Source organism: Dermochelys coriacea, chromosome 3 (genome assembly GCF_009764565.3).
Source record: "Dermochelys coriacea isolate rDerCor1 chromosome 3, rDerCor1.pri.v4, whole genome shotgun sequence".
Classification (NCBI taxonomy): domain Eukaryota; kingdom Metazoa; phylum Chordata; order Testudines; family Dermochelyidae; genus Dermochelys; species Dermochelys coriacea.
Genome location: NC_050070.1, coordinates 105,479,120 through 105,496,006, shown reverse-complemented (window position 1 = coordinate 105,496,006; position 16,887 = coordinate 105,479,120). Strand labels below are relative to the sequence as shown.

Genomic DNA, 16,887 nt, shown 5'->3' with positions numbered 1-16,887 from the left:
GGGGCTAGCCATAGTTTGCCTACTTCTGATCTAGTCTAACTAACTTCCTGTATAACACAGACCATAGAACTTCCCCAAGATAATTCCTAGAGCAGATCTTTTAGAAAAACATCCAATCTTGATTTAAAATTGGTGAGTGATGGAGAATTCACCATGACCTTTGGTAAGTGGTTACAATGGTTAATTACCCTCACTGTTAAAAATTTGCACCTTATTTCTAGTCTGAATGTGTCCAGCTTCAACTTCCAGTCATGGGATCGTGTTATCATAAAATCAGAGAATATTAGGATTGGAAGAGAACTCAAGAGGTCATTTAGTCCAATCCCCAGCTCAAAGCAGGACCAACTAAATCATTCCAGCCAAGGCTTTCTCTGCTAGATTGAAGAACACATTAAATATTTGTTCCACAAGTAGATACTCATAGACTATAATCAAGTCAGCCCCTAACCTTCACTTTGTTCAGCTAAACACGTTGAGCTCCTTGAGTCAATCACTACAAGGCATGTTTTTCTAATCCTTTAATCATTATTGTGGTTCTTCTCTGACCCCTCTCCAATTTATCAACTTTGTTTCTTGAATTGTGGACACCAGAACTGGACACAGTATTCCAGCGTTGGTTGCACCAGTGACAAACACAGGTAAAATTACTGCATTAGCCCTTTAGGCCACAGCGTTACACTGGGAGCTTATGTTCAGCTGATTATCCACCCTCATCCCCAGATTTTTCAGAGTCACTGCTTTCCAGGGTTTTCCTGAAAGTATGGCCTACTTTCTTTGTTCCTAGATGTATACATTTACATTTAACTTGTACTGTTTGCCTGCGCCCAGCGTACCAAGCAATCCAGATCACTGTGTATCAGTGATCTGTCCTCCTTTCATTATTTACCATTCCCCCAATTTTTGTCATCTGCAAACATTATCATTGATGGTCCTATGTTTTCTTCCAGATCATTAATAAAAACAATAAATAGTGTAGGTCCAAGAACCTGGTCCCTGCAGGACCCAACTAGAAACACACCCACTTAATGACTAGTCTCCATTTACATTTTGAGACCTATCAGCCAGCCTTTGACTCATTTAATATGTGACTAGTTTATTTTATATTCTACTTTTTTTAATCAAAATGTTATGTGGTACCAAGTCAAATGCCTTTCGGAAGTCTAGGTATGTTGCATCAACACTATTATCTTTATCAACCAAACTTTTCATGAAAAAAAGATATCAGGTTAGTTTGACAGGATCTGTTTTTCATAAACTCATGTTGATTGGCATTAATTATATCATCTTCATTTAATTCTTCATTAACTGAGTCCAGTATCAGGAGCTCCATTATCTTGCCCGGAATTGATGTCAGTGTGACAAGGCTATAATTACACATGTCATCCCATCTACCCTTTTGAAATATTGGCATGACATTAACTTTTTTCCAGTCTTCTGGAACTTCCCTGGCGTTCCAAGTCTTATTGAAAATCAACATTAAAGCTCTTAGATGCAAGTTATCTGTAGGTGCTGATTTAAAAATATTTAGCATCATCCTGAGATACTGGTGGAATGGAATGGAATGGAATGGAAAGAGTGTTATCATATGATATGACTACATCTGATTTTTTTGCCAAATACAGAACAGGAATATACAACATTTTTGCCTTTTCTGTATTATTGATAATCCTGCCATTTCCAGATTCTTTTTGTTCCTAATGCACTTAAACTCCTTATTTTCCCTTAACTCTGCTGGCTGGAGATTTCTCCTTGTGTCCCTTTGCTTCTTATCAATTTTCTGCAGTTCCTAGCTTCTGATTTATATTCATTACTATCAACTTCTCTTTTCTTCCATTTGTTATATATTTTTTTAAAATTTTTTGTAGCTGTCTTCACTTTCCCTCTAAACCAGGCCACTTTTTATTTTTGTTTAAACCAATACAGCCTTTTTTCTCATTTATGGGGTTGCGGCTTTTTGGGCATCTAGTAATGGAATCTTAAATAACTCTTAATGATCATTCACATTTTTCTGATTTAAAATTCTTCTTCCTAGCTGATTTGGCCCATAATTGTTTTCAGCTTTCTGAAATTGGCCTTTCTAAAACACCCACTATGTCTATCTCTGGTCTGGACTTTATTCTGTTTGCATATTATATATGTGATCAAGTCTTGAGCACTTGTACCAAAGTTACTATAATTTTTAGTTCTGTGATCAGTTCTTCTTTCTGTCCACGCAAGGTCTTACAGAATATAGAATTTCCCCCATGTTGGATGCAACACTTTTTGAATTAGGAAATGGTCACCTATAATAACTAAGAAACTCCAAGGATGTTTTACTACTGACAGAATAAAGGATTTGCAGGATGGATAAATCAGTTCTGCTGAAAATTGGGCCCTGTTCAAATCATAACCCTTTCCTTGAATGGCAAGTGATATCCTTTAATGGATGAATACATGCTCTCTCCTTACCTTTCTTCATTTCCCTGACTGTAGATAAGCCACTCCCTTCCTCTCTGTGATCTACAATAGATTTTATGGCATCTTTCTTTCAGTGTCCCAGCAAAATACTCTGTTTCTGGTAGGACCACAGGTGTTTCTTGACTTCCTTATTCTCTGACCACAACTCCCACTCACCACTGTACCTTTTTGAAGGTCCTTGCAGGGTCCAAATGATTCAGCAGTGCCTGTAGAATCCCCAGAATGCTCTTGAATTCATGTGTGCAGTAGGGCTTCTCCTGTCCTAGTGTTTTGTTTGCTAGAGTCAGGAGAAACTAAATGAGCGTCAAAAGAAATGGCAGCAGTCCAAAGGCCCAAAAGACACATTTGCAGATGGCTGGACTCCTCAAGACTCTTCAGAATTATGGCAGGGCAAAGAGGGAAGGAGCGGCCTGGGTCACCCACTCAGAAAGGGTGGCTAGATGGGGAAGGATAGAACTTCAAAAGGTTTGTATACAACTCTTTTCATGGCCTGCCTGATGCCACATCATTTTAACAAGAAGAGGTTGGCTGATGAGCTGTAGTTTCACCACTGTAACCTGAGTTTTAGAAGCTCCAAGGGTGGCTCTTCGGAAATTAAAAAAATACCATGCAAATGTTTCATTGCAGTGTTAATGGGCCGTTCTGTCCATTCCAGTTAAATAACAAGCAAATGCAGCAGTTCCTTAGGCCTCAGTTTCTCTGAGATCAGTCATTATTTGATTGCTAAGGATGACTTTTTATCATAATGCATGGTTGCTTATACAAACCTCTATCCAACAAGAAGTGTATCCAATGTTCCTCAACAGTGGAAGAGATGACCTTTCTAACAGCCACTTAGCACATGGGCACATTGTTACTTCTCTGTTATACAGATGAACCATAAATCAGGGGAGTCACTCCATATACCAGTCTCTCCTCTTCCAGTGCCTTATACCCTTTTGTGTGGGAGAGAGGCAAGTCTGTCAGGGACTGGTTGTAGGTAGTCCTACTTAATGGTTGGAGTAGAAGTTGAAGCCAGATCTAGAGTTGGGATTGGGTGGAGGACAGCACTGGAACCAGGATTCAGGTATAGGTTGGGGTTGGAACTGAGATTAGAGTCTGTAGACCAGCCAAATATCTATCATAGCCAGGGTCCAGGTGCAGGCCATAGATTGAAACCAGGAGGTCAGAGTCTGAGGGTCTGGAGGGAACGGGGTCAGGAAGTGGATGCAGGGCTGGAGCAGATCAGTAACAGGGCTGGAGCAAGGTCGGAATAGGCAGGGACAGAGCTTAGGCAAAGATGGGGCAGCAACAGGGAACTGATAAAGAGCAAGCTGGGAATCGAGAGAATCTGTTACGCTGTGAGGCAGTAGGCGGGTTCCTGGCAAGGCAGTGCTGGTGCACAGACTAACTTGCAGTTCTGGCGGGACTGGGGAAGTACCAAAGCCTGGAGGTCATCTGACCCATGCTTTGCTCAGGGATAGGCTGCTCCCGCATGCCTGAGGTCTGAGTCACTGCAGGCTCTGTTGGAAAGGTAAGTCTGCAGCTGAATTGCTGCTGCCTGCCTGAGTGATAACTGACTGTGGCTCTATTGGAGGGGGAAGTCATGGTAGCTAAGTTTGGCTGTGGGTTTGCCTCACAAAATCACAGATTTATTAAAGTGAATAGTTTTCTTGTGCCATATTTTTAATCAAATTACGGACAGAGATGATAAATGTGTTAATCAGTGGGTATAACTGAAATTCAGAGCCTTATTAATAAATAACATTTTTGTTATGGTAGAGCCTAGAGGCCAACAAGGTGAGGACCCCATTGTGCCAAGCACTGCACAGAGTTAATGCAAGTCACTTCCCTAAAGACGACTGAATTCCTAATGGTGGAAAAACAACTTATTGAGCACATATACAACTTATCCTTTGGTAAAATGATCAGCACAGAGGTGCTCACTCAGAGTCTAATGAGCCTTCTCGGAATGCTAGTTTCATTTGTAGACCTCCCATCACTTCTGGCAGATTGCTCATGAGTTGAAAGTTGTATTTACCTTCCCATTGGGCCTGCTTCTACATCTTTCAAAGTCCAGTTACCCTAGTAATATCTTTTTCTAATGATGGTCTGCCTAGTAAAGATTCTCCGGGGCAACCTTGAAAGTGCTTAAACTTTGAAAAGGGCACGAAGGACATTATTATAATCTAATTCTCAGATGTCACACTTAGCAGCAAAACATGTTGTCAGTGTTAGTTATAATTTGCTTTAATAGTAGCAAAGTTGTCATCTAGCTTTTTCTGAGTATTTTACAGTTTTGGACATCATCATACCATCTCACTCTTCAGTGGCAGGGCTTTAGCCTGCATCCAGGGCTAGCAAATTTATCTCTGCTTCTGAAGAAGCAAGGGCAGATGAAGACCCACTGTTACCAGCTAAGGGCCTGTGTGACACCGTGAAATAACATTTGCATTTAAGAACAAAATGTTTCTATTAATTAAGATTTGTGTGAGAAAAGCAGTTATTGTTCTCCTTTAATAATGAGGTAAAGAAAACACAGAGAGTTCACACAGTGAATCAGGAGCAAAGCTGGAATAGAATCCAGGAGTCCTGACTTCCACTGCTCTAACCACTAGCCAGCACTGATTCCCTGGGGGAAAATATTATAAATTAACTGTTTTATTTCATCCTTAATGCATGCTATTTTGCCATTCCTTTTGTTTGCCCATCCATTACCAAGTTATAAAGGGCTTTGCAAAGGGATCTCTGGTAGTGCTAAACAAAATCTTTCAAATGAACAGTTTATTTGCCAAAAAATGCAGTTTCAGTTGATCCAAAATTATTCAGTTATTCAAATTTCATACACATTTGTTGAACAGTTTTGGCCAAAAATAAATATTTGGGCTGGATTTATGAGGAGACTTTGGGCCCCATTTACAAAATGGCTGGAGGAAGCAGTGGTGGCAGTCTCTCATATAACTTTTAGTTTAGGGTTAGGGCATTCACCCGAGATGTGGAGAATAGATTTGAATTTGGGATTCCCAAATTGCAAGAGAGTGCCCTACCCACGAGAGTTTGGGATATTCTAGGGCAGATGTCTGAATCTCTCATGTTGAAATTGTTCCACTTAGGATAAATTGGAGGAGGGACTTGAATTTGGGTGTCCTCCCTGAGTGCTCTAACCATCAGGCTGTGGGGATTGTGATTTGGGTGTGTGGGCAACTTTCCTGCTCAAGCTGTTCTGCTTCATATTAAATACTTGAACAGTCATTGGGCCAGAGTCTTGAGGGGAATGAGAATGATTGTATATTCTGGTGGCTAGAGCATGCCCATGGGATGTGACAGACCGAAGTTGAAGTCCCTGTTCCTATCACTATTTAATTACTTATGCGCAGTGGAACAGCTTCAAGAGGGGAAAGTGAGAGAGATCTGCCTTGCAATAACCGGAGGCCAGTGGTTTGGGCATGCTTCTGCAGTGTTGGAGACCCAGGTTCCAATACCTGCTCCACATCAGGTAGAAGAGGGAATTGAACCTAGGCCTTCCACATCTCAGGTAAGTGCCCTCACCTTGGGGCTAGGGATTACACAGGAGGTGGCACCAACATCACCTTCTCCTCTGATCATTTTGTGAATCTAGCACTTATTTTCTTTGGCTTTCTATTTTAAAAGATGATCAGGAACAAATCAAAACATTTCATTTCAGATTGAACAAAGTGTTTTGTTTGACCCAAAACAAAATATATATTTGCTGACTTTTTCAATTTGCCAAAATTTTTCAGAATTTTCAATTTGGGTCGAAATGGAATTTTTTAAAAAAATTCAGAACTGCCAGCAAACTGAGAAATCATGTGTTAGCCCAACTCTAAACTATAGCAATTATGCCATTAAAGTTTGTGTTTCTGAAAAAAATTCTGGGGAAAAAAAAAGTATTTACTGTAACAGAGAAAAGTTAAATATTTTCATTCTTTCTGTGGTTATATACTCAGATGGTCTACTGTTTTCCATTTACATACCTGAAATGGATTTCCAAGGACACTCAAATCTAGGGTGGAAGTAACGTTTAGCTTGTTGGGGCAGGTTTTAGTCTGGCAGGTCTGATTGCTTCTCTTCTGGTTTGTTACTAGATGGCATTTTTTAAAAAAGTATTAATCTTTTACCTCATGAACATATATACATGATTTATGCTAACTTTGTATATGCAATACAGACTCTAGATTAGTTTAAATGGTATGTATCCATTTATAGACACAGAAAGGGAAAAGAATAATGTCTCAGTCTGTAAATACTTATGCATGTGTGTAAAGTTACTCACATGCTTGTTTACAGGATAGCAACCCAAGTTCCCAAAGACAGAGCCAAAAGAATGTTATTTTTAGTGCTTCTTAATTCATAATGGTGAACTGTAATATGATCAAAACTCCATATCGGGCATATGGGCTTTCCTATACTTACAGTACTTGATTATGAAAAATATCTTAATTGCATGGAGTGTTTTAAATGCGTCTTGGAAAGAGATGCAGTAATAATTTTTACTAAAACTTTGTTAATCTGCTAAAAACAAAAAATTCCATTTCATATCTTAAATGTAAGGTGCATATCCATGAATTCTTCATCACAGGGTTGTAATCCTTAATTATAAAAATGAAGGCAGGTCAGAGCTATTATGCACGGGCAGCCCAGAGGATAGCACTTTCTGTATGACCTTCACACAAGAAGCCCTGCCTCTGCCATTAGAGCAGGGGTTCTCAAACTTCATTGCACCACTACCTCCGTTTGACAACAACAATTACATGACCCCAGGAGGGGGGATCGAAACCCGAGGTCGCCTGAGCCCTTATGCCCCAGGTTGGGGGGCCAAAGCCCAAGCCCCACCACCCCAGGAGGAGGGAGAGGGAGCAAAGCCAAAGCCCAAGAGTTTGAGCCCCAGGCAGGGAGCCTGTAACCTGAGCTCCACCACCCAAGGCTGAAGCCTTCAGGCTTTGGCTTTGGCCCCAGGCCGTGGGGCTCGGGCTTCAGCTTTGGCCACGGCTCCAGAAGTTTAAGGTAGCCCTGGCAACCCCATTAAAATGGGATCGCGACCCACTTTGGGGTCCCAACCTGCTGCATGAGAGGATTGCAGGCAGTGTTTGCACCATTAGATGTCAGTATGGAATGTATGGGTTGCTTTTCCTCTTCCACTGCTGAGACAATTTATGGCAAGATGTCTTTGTCACGCTCCCTGTTTAGCTTCCCATTTCCATTTCTTCCACCTCCGCACCTGTATCTCACTGAAGACAGCTGGCCGCAGAATCAGCTTCTTCCTTTGCAATGTATAATCCCTAGACACATGATGGGGTTGTCAAAAATAAATAAAAACAAAAGTGCCAATTTTATGGTGCCACTTGAATGACTTCCCTTTCCCTGGCAGACTATATAATATAATGTATAATTTGCTGTGATGCTGACTGCTCATGAGGAGAGGGCAACAAAGGTCAGCTGAATCCTTGGGCAACAGTGATCCAACCAAGCCATGATCACCAACCAACAGTTATGTTCTATTATAAATATAGAATGAAAATGAGAGATTGCAGAAACCATTGTCTGGGAAAATGCTGACATTTTAAAGGTGGCCAGCATACTTCAAGTGTGTGGGAAAATGAAGATTGCCCTATGTAATAAAGAAAGGTGCAGAGGGTCTATTTCCACCCATGCCTTCATCAGAGAAAGAAAACGGAAGACCCTCAAAGAGAAGGGAGAACTCTCATGCAATAAAGAAAAAAGGTGATTGATTCTCCACCACCAATTCTGTGTTCTGTATTTCATTACTCACATCACTGTATATTGAATACATTTCCCAGACCTGAAGATGAGCTCTGTGTAAGCTCGAAAGCTTGTCTTTCTCTCTCTAACAGAAGTTGGTCCAATAAAAGATATTATCTCACCCACCTTGTCTCTCTCTAATATCCTGGGACCAACATGGCTACGACAATACTGCATATGACTCACACCTATCAGCCATATAAAACAAATTTTACCTGGAACTGAAGTTTTTTCTTTTTTCTTTCTGCTGTTCCAATTGGAAAGGGTGAAGACACACTGTCAGTCCAGGCCAATCCTCTGCAAATCCAGGGAAATCCATTTTGCGTCAACAAGCTGACACAGGCTGGGATCCCTTTGACCAGTCTGGTACATCTTCCAGTTGTTAAATCAGTGGTGACTTGGAGGATAATATCCTTTGAGATAGCAGTGGCTCACTATTGTAAGAAAATAGTGTTCTTTAGCTCCAGTCACACACAAATATTATTGAGGAAAAATGAATTTGTCATAGTTCCCTTTCATAAGGTTCTTGAACCTCAAGGGATGACCAGAAAATTAAGATAGAAGGCCCTTGAATATCTAACTTTAAAACTTTACAACTGTCAGGTGCCTCCCACTTCATCAAGTGGTTAATATGTGAATTCACGTCACTTGTCACAGTACTGTAGCAATAAGCTTCTTTGGATGCTGGCTTCTAGCTTGTCTTTATCTAAAACCTTTGCATAGAAGTCTTATATAGGACTACACTGACACTCTGTTTTTCATTAAGTATTATAATATAGTCCTCCCCTTATTGGCTGCCCCTTCCACACACAGAGATTTCAGTTCAATTAAGTCAGCCTCCCATACCTTTCAACCTCAGTTAAATCATTCTTATTCATAAACAGTAGTAAATGCCTTGTGGAAAGAACACCCTCCCGCCAAAAATCTTTTCAGTTCTAGCCTATGATGAAGGTAAATATCCAGTCCTTTCTCAGAGCCAGGCTGCTCATCTGCATGGCCTAAATCTATGTAGGACAATCTGCTGCAACTACAGCATAGCTGTGTGGCTATTTTTGGCAACATACCTTCTGTCTAGCGGTTTTAGAGCAGTGGGAGGCTGCATACGCTTACTGTGCGGATGCTATTCATGGGGGTGATTGGAATTATTTAATATAATATATTTGGTAAAATATTAACAAAACATATATACAGATATTTTAAAAACGTATTTGACATGACTTCTTAAATATAAATACAAGCCGATTAATTTTATTTCATGTTTCCTTTTTACTCTCAGTACTTGCGTGCTAAATAGGCGGTGCATTAGACGGTGAGTTAGCAAGGTTATTTTCCCTACATGTCAGTGAGAGAATAAATTCCTGTTTCAGACTCTTGATGATCTTGTATTGCAATATTAATGAGTAAAAATGTGCAACCACTAGGTTTTCTGTATCATGGGACACAGACTGGACTGACGCTTGTATAGTAAGCAGGCTTGAATGCTGAAATGATGATTTTCATTGCCATTTAAAATAAAAATTCTGCATTATACTGATCACCAAGCTCTTCGTTCTGCTACGATTACTCAAACTGAGTTCGTACTTTATTTTGAAAGTAGCCCCATTGAGCTCAATAGAACTAATTGTAGAGCAAAGTACTAGTCCAGGGATCGGCAACCTATAGCACGCGTGCCGATTTTTAATGGCACGCTGCTGCCTGCCGGGTCCCAGCCGCCAGCCCCGCTCAGCCCACTGCCGAACCCAGGCCGGGACCCTGGCAGGCAGCAGCGAGCCATTAAAAATCCTGCCCGCCCCGGCCCGCTCTTCTCCGCGCCCCTCCCCACTCCCCTATGGAGGCAGGGTGAAGAAGCTTGGTTCTGCCGGCTGCTGCTCCAGGGCAGGCAGGCTCCCCCTTCCCCAGCCTCTTCCACCGTTGTTCCTGCCCCTCCTCCTCTCCCTCCCTGCCGCCGATCAGCTGATGGCCCTTGCGAGGGAAGGGGAGAAGCAGAGCCGCAGAGCGCTCTGCTCTGGGGAGGAGGCGAAGAAGTGGTGTGGATGGAGACTTGGGGAAGGGGGGTGGAAGTGGGGCATATCCCCTCCAGCCCCCTGCCGTGAGCTGCTCTGGGCAGGGGGCTGGAAGCACACCCAGGATCCTAGCCCACACCCCCAACCCTCTGCCCTTACCCCTACACCACCCCACACACACCCAGCTCTCTGCCCTGATCCCTGCACCCCCCCACATATACCCAGTCCTCCCATGCCCTGACCCCTACACCCCTCACACACTCCAGCCTCCTGCCCTGACCCCTGCACCCACCATGACCCCAGCCCTGACTCCAGCACCCCACACATACCCAGTCTCCCCACACTGCATGCCCTGACTCCTAAACCCCCCTCGCATGCCCCCATCCCCCTGCCTTGACTCCTGCACCCTCCTCACACATCCGCAACCTCCTGCCCTGATTCCTGCACCCCCCACGCACCCTGAGCACAAAACGGGAGCTCCTGCACACACATTCCCACCTGCACCCCTCGAACCAAATGGGAGCTGCCCTGGTAAGCACTCCACACCCAAACCTCCTGCCCCAACCCTGAGCCCCCTTCCTCATTCTAGCTCCTGGCCAGACCCTACACCCCAACCCCCAGCCTGCTCCTTCACCCCCAGCCCTGTGCTCAGTGCACTCCCATCCTCAGCTCAGTGCAGAGAGAGAAGAAGAGAATGGGCTAGAATCAGGGAGAAGGTAGGTACCCACTCTATTTGGGCAGGGCCAGGATCCCAGACCAGCAGCAGGCTGAATGGGGCCGGCAGCCGGGACACTGGCTGGCAGGAGCCGGCGGACGGAACCCCAGACTGGCAGCGGGCTGAGCCGCTCAGCCACTGCTGGCCTGGGGACCCGGCCGCTGGCCCCGCTCAGCCCACGGCTGGTCTGGGGTTCTGGCTGCTGGCCCCTTGCCAGCTGGGGTCCCAACCGCAGGCCCCGCTCAGCCTGCTGCTGACCTAGGTGAACAGAACCCCAGGCCATCAGCGGGCTGAGCGGGCCGGTGGCATAAGATCAGCATTGTAATTTAATTTTAAATGAAGCTTCTTAAACATTTTGAAAACCTTGTTTACTTTACATACAACAATAGTTTAGTTATATAATATATAGACTTAGAGAGACCTTCTAAAAAACGTTAAAATGTATTACTGGCATGCAAAACTGTAAATTAAAGTGAATAAATGAAGACTCAGCATACCACTTCTGAAAGGTTGCCGACCCCTGTACTAGTCAGTGCTTGTAATGTATTGCAGGAAGTGTCCTCATGCCACTTGGAATGGTTATAAATAAAATAGTTGCAGCTCAAGAGGACATTTATAAAGCTCTGCTATTGGAAAGTTGAGACCTAAATGTTATGGCACAATCATCTCAATTTAACAGAATTACATTTATAAGTTTCGGATCCCTTATAAATTGATAATGGAAACTTTAAAAGAATTGTGTGGTCATTTTTTTTTTGAGGGTCATGAAACTTCCCCTTTTTTAAAAAAAAAAATATTACTTAGACAAAATACAGTGGATAACTTTCTAGGATGGGTTTTTTGATGTTACTTAATCCATATTTTTTGTATGTAGTCTTTTTTAAAGTTAATATTAGCTGTTACTCTAAATTACTAGCACATTCATATGCATAATATTCCGTGATAGCACTGCACTCGCTGAAGAACACACTGTTCCATAGTGATCAACCAATCAAAGAATTGAAGAAATACCCACCCAAAATTTTACGGTCCATAGTACTAACATATCAGATATTCAAGAAAATGTTGTGTTCCTCTTTAAAAAGCAAGTGTCGAGCTCCACCACTGAAACTAAGGTGCCGTGCTAAATTAAATAATGCTCTTTGCTTTAAAACTCTTAACATTTTCAGTATTTCAACAAATTTTTTCATTATATAGTTAAAAGTAAAACACCTCTTCTTTCGTTTTAGTGAGGGATTTGTTCAGGCAAAATTGGAGGCTGTGCTGTTTGTTGTTTTGAGACAAGTTTGAGCAATTTGACAAAAGCATCTATTATAAAGGGTGTGTTTTAAAATGGGAAGTAGGGCAGCGTGGTAGACAGCTGCCAGTACCAGTAACCAGTTGCTTTGGGCTTAGCTTCTATTAAGCAGCTCAACCTATTGACGTAGTGCTCAGGGAAGTACTCAGCAGACTTCTCCCCCTCCCTATCCTCATTAATAATCTGCTATGCTGTGGATGTGACAAACTCCATTTTGATCGGAAGTTGAGCCTGAAATTGTAGGAGCAAGTCAGATTTGACCACAAAACTGTGTATTGTGTTCTGACATATTTTTGCCATTTCTGAAGTTGCACATTCAACTTTACATTTGATAAAGCCTCTTCATTCCTTTTTGGGTTGCTTAATTGCCGGTCTGGTTTATATTTTTTTAGTACAAGGTGAAAACTGAGGAATGTTAAAGTTGTGCAGGTGTTATAATATGGATTATGCAATGAATTTATGATAGACCCTCTGAAATGCACATGAATACAATACTTGTGGTAATGGAGAAAATAGGTAAGCACCTCATTTTTCATGTTCCTTGAGATATTTCCTTTTAAATGTTTCTAATTTTAAAGTTTGGAAATGGAAATATTGTTATCCACATTAAGAAAATGGACAGCTAGCCGCTTTCCCTTGCATTTTTGTTTCCTAATCAAGTTTACTGAGATTAATGTAATGCATTAGTTTGGAGTCTAATGTAATGCATCAGTTTGTAGGAGAATGATTTCAAATTACAGTGGTCATCCGTTGATTTGATTTTTCTAAAATACATAACCAAATCACAGGTTTTGTGCTGTCATTGATAGGAGACAGCAAGGAGTGATGTTTTGTCTTGTAATTTGAATGGAAAACTTCATTTAAAAATGGAATGGTATATTAAACAACTTTAGTGGTTTATCATATTATATCATATTTAATGTGCATAACTTTTAAAATAACTTACTTAATACTGAAGTTGTACTTTTATCCTAAAACCTTTTTATTGGCCTAGTCTACTTTTTGCAATTAAGTGGCCATACCCACAATATGTTCCTAAAAAGAAAAGGAGTACTAGTGGCACCTTAGAGACTAATAAATTTGTTAGTCTCTAAGGTGCCACAAGTACTCCTTTTTCTTTTTGCGAATACAGATTAACACGGCTGATACTCTGCATACTCTATCAGTATGTTCCTAGGGTACCTTCTTGTTCAGAGTAATTTACTTTGAAAAGATCAGACCTAAATTAAAGCAAATTTGGAAAGACTGGTAGTTGCAAAGAAAAGCAGCGCATGAGGGGACCTGCTAGGCTATTGTAAAAGATTTTATTACAATACAGACTGGGCTTGGTCTTGCTAACATAACATAGATTTGGGGTTAGGATGTAGAACTGTGACATCATCTATATCAAAATGTTTTCTTCTCCTCTATTGTCCTCTAACAGTAATACTGATGAAAGAATGTATAAATCATCATTGTGGAGGCTTATTCCTGGCTAATTAGTGGGGTTTACTGGTAATTCTTCTCAGTTATTTCACTTTAAAAAAATATATTGAGGCCTATGTGTGTATTAGCATAGAAGCTTCACTTTTTTTTCCATTTAGCTTATCCCTTCCTAATTAACCCTTTTCCCCCACCCCCCCCAAAAAGTTATTGTGAAACTAGCATAACATTAAGAAAAGGAGTACTTGTGGCACCTTAAAGACTAACAAATTTATTAGAGCATAAGCTTTCGTGAGCTACAGCTCACTTCATCGGATGCATTTGGTGGAAAAAACAGAGGAGAGATTTATATACACACACACAGAGAACATGAAACAATGGGTTTATTATACACACTGTAAGGAGAGTGATCACTTAAGATAAGCCATCACCAACAGCAGGGGGGGGAAGGAGGAAAACCTTTCATGGTGACAAGCAGGTAGGCTAATTCCAGCAGTTAACAAGAATATCAGAGGAACAGTGGGGGGTGCATGTTCTCTGTGTGTGTGTATATAAATCTCTCCTCTGTTTTTTCCACCAAATGCATCCGATGAAGTGAGCTGTAGCTCACGAAAGCTTATGCTCTAATAAATTTGTTAGTCTTTAAGGTGCCACAAGTACTCCTTTTTCTTTTTGCGAATACAGACTAACACGGCTGCTACTCTGAAACCTAGCATAACATTTTCTTTCTTCACATTGTTCACTCTGCTTGTGTGTTCTTTCCCTCCCATACCTAGTGTCTGCCTTGTCTATTTAGATTGTAAGCTCTTTGTGCAGTGCCAAGCACCATGAGGCCCCACTCTTGGTTGGTCATTATGCACTACCATGATGAACATGATTAATAATGTCTTTTTATAAATAATACTGCATTTTCAGAATATTTTTCCACCATAATTTGTGTTTAGTATGCTTAGCAGTAACATAACTTAACTGGTGTAAAATACTGAATTGATAATAGTTGGCTGTTGCATGTAACTTTATGGTTGCTGCTGGCAAGATAGCATTTTTGGATATTGATGTAGTAATAGTAAAGTTTGCCTGCCATACTGGGATTGCTCTGAAAGTGTTATAAAGATAGATGGTTCTTGCTAAAGTAAAAACTGAATTTTAATGCTACAGATTAATTAATTATTCTGATTTATTCCTTGGAATTATTATTTTTTAAAAATGAGGATCATTAGAAAGCAAATGTAATGCTATTGAAAATAAGGGATGGATAGCACCAGTTAGAAGCCATGCTCTTGGTAGTTTGTTTCTTTCCCCACAGCTAGAACCCTGCTAATCTAGTCGTGATCATAGACTGCAAATCATACCAGATTTTGTGTGCGTGGGGCGGGGGAGGGAGGGAATCTTTAAGTGAACAAACATCCCATAGGAAGTAGGCCAAGACCAGCAACCTCATTTTCATTTTTGATTTAATCCAGATTTTCAAATGTGAAAAGCTATTGCATTCATCCACTGTACCACCACCGAACGCTTCTTCAGATGAGTTCCCTTGCAATATTGATGTCACAGATAATGCTATATTATCTGTTTAGATGCAAAATTCCAAGTGGAAATGGAAGTATACTTTAACACAGTATCATGAAAGGACATGAAATCAGAGACAGTGCCTTTTGGGCACAAGGGCTTCATGGAATTGCAGGAAAACAGATAGGTGATCAGAGAAAACTGGGTGGATGTTTAAGCTGTGACAATTTGCCAATGAAATTTTTTTTTAAAAAAAGAGTGATTTTAACTTCTTATTGAAACACATGGCAATAAAATTAATCCAGATTATGTGGAATGTGGAAGGTCAGTGTGTTTTGGGAGCCAGTTTGTACAAAAGGAAATATGTAAGCACGAGAGGATTTTGGTGTTTTGATTGGTTGTGATGGGCTGTAATGAGTATATAACAATCTGAAGGGTTTTGTTATAGTCAATAGCAGCAAGAGAGATCTGAGTGCAAAAGAAATCATGTATCACTTACTCTTAGGGAATGACAGAAACCTGGAAGCCGGTATGATTGACAATTTATGTATGGTGATCAAAATTCTCTACTGGGAGGCAAACAGAGGCCGTGAAAACGAAGGCTGTGTAAAATGACGCAAGAAAAAACAGATTTGGAGTGATCTCTATTTTTGTATGCTGCAAGGAAGCCTGTAAATATTGACCAGATATGTGTTTTCCCTAGCCAAGTTGTGAGGTATATGTGTATACATTTTTAATAAAGGCCTGGGACGTGGGTATGTAAGGTATGGTTCAGAGAGGGGTTTCTATAAAACAGAAGAGTCTGCTGCCTTTAGTATTTGCATCATGACCATTCAAAACTAAGAGATTATGAAGTGAAGTGTATTCAACAGACAAACGGAGTAGTGTTAAAGAGGTACATGGAAGTAGACAAGATTTTACTAGAATGAGAAAAGCCCATGTAGACAATCATGAGACCAGGGACAAATCATTGACTCTCTCTGTGTTTCCGTTCCCCATCTGCAAAATGGGGGTGATAACACTTCCTTTCCCCCAACATATATCCGTCTTGCTTCTATTCATTCAGAGACCATGGAAAGGGTTTGGTATAAGAAGCTGAATAGAACAGTCAATGTAACTTTGTCACTGTCCAGGGTACTTTCAGGAACAGGATGGTGGAACTTTTTTAATCTGTATATAATAAGAGAATGAAAAAGTACTGGAAATATATCTGAAGTGAACTGAAATTGCTGCATTTTTTTAGACAGTAAAAGATTTACAATAGTTCTGCAGAAGCAAAAGGAAATGTGCACACTTGTATGTAGTGAACTCATAAGAACGACCATGCTGGGTCAGATCAATGGTCCATCTAGCCCAGTATCCTGTCTTTGACAGCAGCCAGTGTGAGACGCTTCAGAGGAAATGAACAGAACAGGGCAATTTCAAGTGATCCAGCCCCTGTCATCCAGTCCCAGCTTCTGGCAGTCAGAGGTTAAGGTACACCAGGAGCATGGGGTTGCGTCCCTGACCATCTTGGCTACTAGCCATTGATGGACCTATCCTCCATGAACTAATCTAATTCTTTTTTTAATCCAGTTATAATTTTGGCCTTCACAACAGACAGTTGTTAATAAAGTTGTGGCCTAATTAAACCACATCCAGTGTCTCCTGTCCTCCTCCCAATATAACCAGACAGTTCAGTATTAGATGAGCAGTAACTGCAGTGTTGCATGCATGACATTTTA

General features: G+C 41.2%; 1 protein-coding gene across 20 annotated transcripts in view; it reads left to right on the top strand.

Moving 5' to 3' along the window:
• MAP7 (microtubule associated protein 7) overlaps positions 1-16,887 on the top strand; it is a 207,221-nt gene that overhangs the window by 44,788 nt on the left and 145,546 nt on the right. The gene's annotated exons all lie outside the window — the stretch shown is intronic.